Raw genomic sequence first — 5,000 nt, 5'->3', positions numbered from 1 at the left:
ATGGAAATAGTTGGGAAAAGTACCATGCAGTATGGAAAAACTGACATGGAAATTTTCATAGGAAAGGATGAAAGGAAGTTCTACTATTCACCCTACGGTGAACTCTATACGCCTATCTGAAAGTTAATACAATTTATATTAAAACTGTTGAATATGAGTTTAATAGTGAATTTAGTAATTATTCGGACAAGAAGAGAGCTTGTTGGGGATTTGCTTTTAAATATTTGTCTATTTTATTTTTGAATGATAGAAGGAGGAGGAGGAGGAGGAGGAGGAGGAGGAGAAGAAAGAGAAGAAGAAAAAGGAAGGAAAGAAGAAGAAGCAGATGAAGAAAAGAAGGAATTGAACAAGGAATAACCGAAAAACAATAACATAAAACAGTAAAAGGCATAAATAAATGGAAAATGAATAAAAGAAAACAAAAGAACAAGAACAACAAACAATAAAATGCAAAGAAAAGCAAGAAACTAAAAAAATAGAACAGAAACAAGTGAAAAACAATAACAACAACAACAACAGCAACAACAACAACAACAACAACCAGGATAACGATTATTGAAATAGAAAGAAAATAAAAAAAAATAAAGATGAAGAAGAGTCGGGAAAGAGAAGGAAGAGGAGGAGGAGAAGGAAGAGGAGAAGGAGAAGGAGGAGGAGAAGAAGGAGGAGGAGGAGGAAAAGGAGGAAGAGGAGAATTAGGAGGAGGAGGAGGAGGAGGAGGACATACATCTCTCTCCTCTCTCATTAATCTTGATCTTCTTGTGAGTGTCATAAGAGAGAGAGAGAGAGAGAGAGAGAGAGAGAGAGAGAGAGAGAGAGAGAGAGATAAGCATGCAGTGATAAAATAAAGTCAGACTAAAGCAAAGGGGAGAGGGGAGGAGGAAAGGGAGGAGGGAGAGGAAATAATGGGGAGAGAGTTTCCCTTTGAAATTTGTGTCGAGTGGGTGATTATTTTTTAATTAAATTGGAGAAGGTCATGAGCAAACTGGGAGAGGAGGAAGAGGAGGAGGAGGAGGAGGAGGAGGAGGAGGAGGATAGAGAGATAAAAGAAAGATCAGGGAAGAGTAAAGAGGTAAGAGTCGCTGGGGGAGGAGGAGGAAGAGGAGGAGAAAGAGAGGAATAGTTGTATTGCATAGAAGACGAGGAGGAGGAGGAAGAGGAAGACGAGGAGGAAAGAGGAAGGACGAAGGAAGAAGAGAAGTTAATGTATTTTGATTATATCTGACTGTCTGTCCCTCGTCTCTCTCTCTCTCTCTCTCTCTCTCTCTCTCTCTCTCTCTCTCTCTCTCTCTCTCTCTCTCTCTCTCTCTCTCTCTCTCTCTCTCTCTCTCTCTCTCTCTCTCTCTCTCTCTCTCTCTCTCTCTCTCTCCGGAATAATTCTTTCATTAGCATTAGAGCTTTGCCTCCAACCTTTTATTTTATTTCTCTTTTTTTTTTTTTACAAGCTCATAAATTTTGCAGAATTCGTGTGTCAGCCTGCAGCAACACACACACACACACACACACACACACACACACACACACACACACACACACACACACACACACACACACACACACACACACACACACACACACACACACTGACAGACAGACAGACAAGCTCGAATTCCTCTCATACACAATTTATCACCCATGTCTCACAGACTTTGGTAACTTTTCTTGCGAACTTTCCTTGCCTTCGTCTCTCTCTCTCTCTCTCTCTCTCTCTCTCTCTCTCTCTCTCTCTCTCTCTCTCTCTCTCTCTCTCTCTCTCTCTCTCTCTCTCTCTCTCTCTCTCTCCCCTTCAATACTTTCGGCAGTAGTAGTAGTAGTAGTAGTAGTAGTAGTAGTAGTAGTAGTAGTAGTAGCAGCAGTAGCAGTAACAAATACAAGACGCCCACAAGATCACGAATACATCTGAACACATCACGCCTCCGAGACTCAACAAAAGTAAAACCACAGTAACCTAAACCCACAAAACAGGATGAAACACCACCAAAACACCCTGAACCCTCCCCTTCCCGCATGCCCAGCCCCAGGATCGTAGGTGTAAGGGCAAGGGCATTCTGAAGGGTGGTCTAGATGGAGGGTGTTAATCGGAAGTCGAAGCCAGAGTCCGAACGCTTGGGGTCGACGAAGATGTAAACAAAAGAGGCTGTAAGTGAGTACGGTTGGCTGCGGCTTGCGGGGCTCAGGGAGAGAGAGAGAGAGAGAGAGAGAGAGAGAGAGAGAGAGAGAGAGAGAGAGAGAGAATATGTGTGTGATTGCTGTGTGTTCTGTCTTGTTTTATCTGTACTTTCACTATTTTACTTCTTTTCTCCTTTCTTTTTTTATATTGGTCCCTTTTCTCGTTTTTGTTCTTTCTTTCTTCTTTCTTTTTCTTCTTCTTCTTCTTCTTCTTCTTCTTCTTCTTCTTCTTCTTCTTCTTCTTCTTCTTCTTCTTCTTCTTCTTCTTCTTCTTTTCTTTTTTTCTGCTTCTTTCATTTTCTTTTCTCCATAATTGCTTTTCGACATTCTCTCTCTCTCTCTCTCTCTCTCTCTCTCTCTCTCTCTCTCTCTCTCTCTCTCTCTCTCTCTCTCTCTCTCTCTCTCTCTCTCTCTCTCTCTCTCTCTCTCTCTCTCTCCTTCACTTTTTGTTTTTTGCATTTCCTCCTCAATATCATCTTCCTCCTCTTCTTTCCTCTTCTTTCAAAATGTGTTGACGTCTTTGCCTTCTTCCTCTTCTTTTTCTTCTTCAGTAATTCGTTCACTTCTTCACTATCCTCCTCCTCCTCCTCCTCCTCCTCCTCCTCCTCCTCCTCCTCCTCCTCCTCCTCCTCTTCTTTTTGTGGCTTCGTTTTGAGAAATCCTAAGCATCCCTGAGAGATACAGGGCGGTCGGTGATTGGCTGTTATGTTACTAAGCCCCGCCCACATTACCTGCTTGCTTGTTGCTGATTGGAGGGATTTGTCACTTGATTTTTAATGCCTCTCTTCTCTTTCTTTTTCCGGTAACCCATGTGCAATCTCTCTCTCTCTCTCTCTCTCTCTCTCTCTCTCTCTCTCTCTCTCTCTCTCTCTCTCTCTCTCTCTCTCTCTCTCTCTCTCTCTCTCTCTCTCTCTCTGTTTTTTTTTGTTGTTTTCTTTTTATTTCATTGCTTGTTATTCGAATTTTTATCGTTTTTTATGTCCTTTTTATTGTCCTTTGCTTTCCTTCTTTCTTTCGTTTTGTTACACTTTTATATTTTTGTTCTTTCTTATTCGCTTACTTGTTTTTTTTTCACTTTTTTTCAACCTGTCCTTTCCTTCAAATAAAATAAAAATATTCCCGAACATTTTTCTTTCATTTTGGGGCTTTTGTTTCTGGGTCAAGGTTATTTTCTCTCTCTCTCTCTCTCTCTCTCTCTCTCTCTCTCTCTCTCTCTCTCTCTCTCTCTCTCTCTCTCTCTCTCTCTCTCTCTCTCTCTAATGAAGTAAAAATAGCTACTGACATACGAAACATGCATTCTATTGGGAGAGAGAGAGAGAGAGAGAGAGAGAGAGAGAGAGAGAGAGAGAGAGAGAGAGAGAGAGAGAGAGAGAAATGGAAAATAAGAACATCATTATACAATAAATTTTTCATAAGGTTACTAAGTCCATTATCTCTCTCTCTCTCTCTCTCTCTCTCTCTCTCTCTCTCTCTCTCTCTCTCTCTCTCTCTCTCTCTCTCTCTCTCTCTCTCTCTCTCTCTCTCTCTCTCTCTCTCTCTCTCTCTCTCTCTCTCTCTCTCTCTCTCTCTCTCTCTCTCCATTTTGCTTCATTTCCGCCTTGATTTCTTTTCGTTCCATTCTTATTGTCGTCTTTTATCACTCTTCTTTCTTATTTTCTTCTTTTCTCAACGTTTCATATTCTTTCTTATTTCCTTCTTCCCTTTCTTCGGTCTTGTATGTTTCCCTTTCACTTTTTCATTTTCTTAGTTCCAATATCTTCCTCCTCCTCCTCCTCCTCCTCCTCCTCCTCCTCCTCCTCCTCCTCCTCCTCCTCCTCCTCCTCCTCCTCCTCCTCCTGCTCCTCCTCCTCCATCATCATCCCCCACCTCACAAACCCACCCCCCAAAAAGTCACTTGCATAAAATGAAGTATAAATCTCTCTACTTTTCATTTTCTCTCTCTCTTTTTCCTTCCTTTTTTATCTTCTTTTTTCAAGTTTCCTCATTTCTTCCCCTTTTTTTTCTCTCAGGTGCATTTTCTCTTATTGTTTTTTCGTTTTTTTTTATATTTTTTGTAGTTTTTTTTTCTTTTTTCTTTAGTCAGTTTCTTTTTTCTTTCTTGTATTTTATCGGTTATTATGTTTTTAATTTTTTTTACTTTTTTATAATTTTTCTTTTTTTCATTTTTTCGATTTTGAATTTCTTTTTTTTCATTATCTCTTCTGCTTGTCATTTTTCTTTTTTTCTTCTTTTGATAGTCAGTTTTGTATTGTTCTCTCTTTTTTCTCCTAAATTTCTTCTTTTTTCATAATTTATGTTTTTTTCTCTTTTTTTATTCGCTTAGATTAGGAGCGTCCGTTTTTCCCTTTTCGTCTCTTCCTCTGGTCATTTTCTTTCATTTTCCGTCTGTTCATTCTCTGCTTTGTACTATTCTCTTTAATTTCCCTTAAATGTCCTACTTTTTGTCTTTTCACTTTCCTTTTTTTCCTTTTTTCTTTTTCCATTTAACTGCGAATATCCTTCTATAAAAACCCTTTCTTTCTTTTCTTTCTTTTACTTTTCATTCATTTATTTTTCTCTTAAATCATTATGAGAGTCCCTTTTTCTTCATTTTCATTTTTTTCCATGTATCATTTTGTCTCTTTCCTTTCTTTCCTCTTGTCTCTATTTCCTTTCTTTCTTCATCCTCTGTGTTGTATTGTTTTCTCTTCTCTTGCCTTTCTCTCCCCTCCTCCTCCCCACATAGGCAGGTAAGCCAAGGTACCTACACCTAATAAACAATAAATTTACGTGACCCATTCCATTCTTCCCCCTTTATCTGTCATTTCTCTTTCCCCTTTTCCTCCTCCTCC

The sequence above is a fragment of the Scylla paramamosain genome, chromosome 8, assembly GCF_035594125.1.
Source record: "Scylla paramamosain isolate STU-SP2022 chromosome 8, ASM3559412v1, whole genome shotgun sequence".
Lineage (NCBI taxonomy): Eukaryota > Metazoa > Arthropoda > Malacostraca > Decapoda > Portunidae > Scylla > Scylla paramamosain.
The sequence above is the reverse complement of the archived record's forward strand: the minus strand, read 5'-3'. Positions refer to the sequence as shown.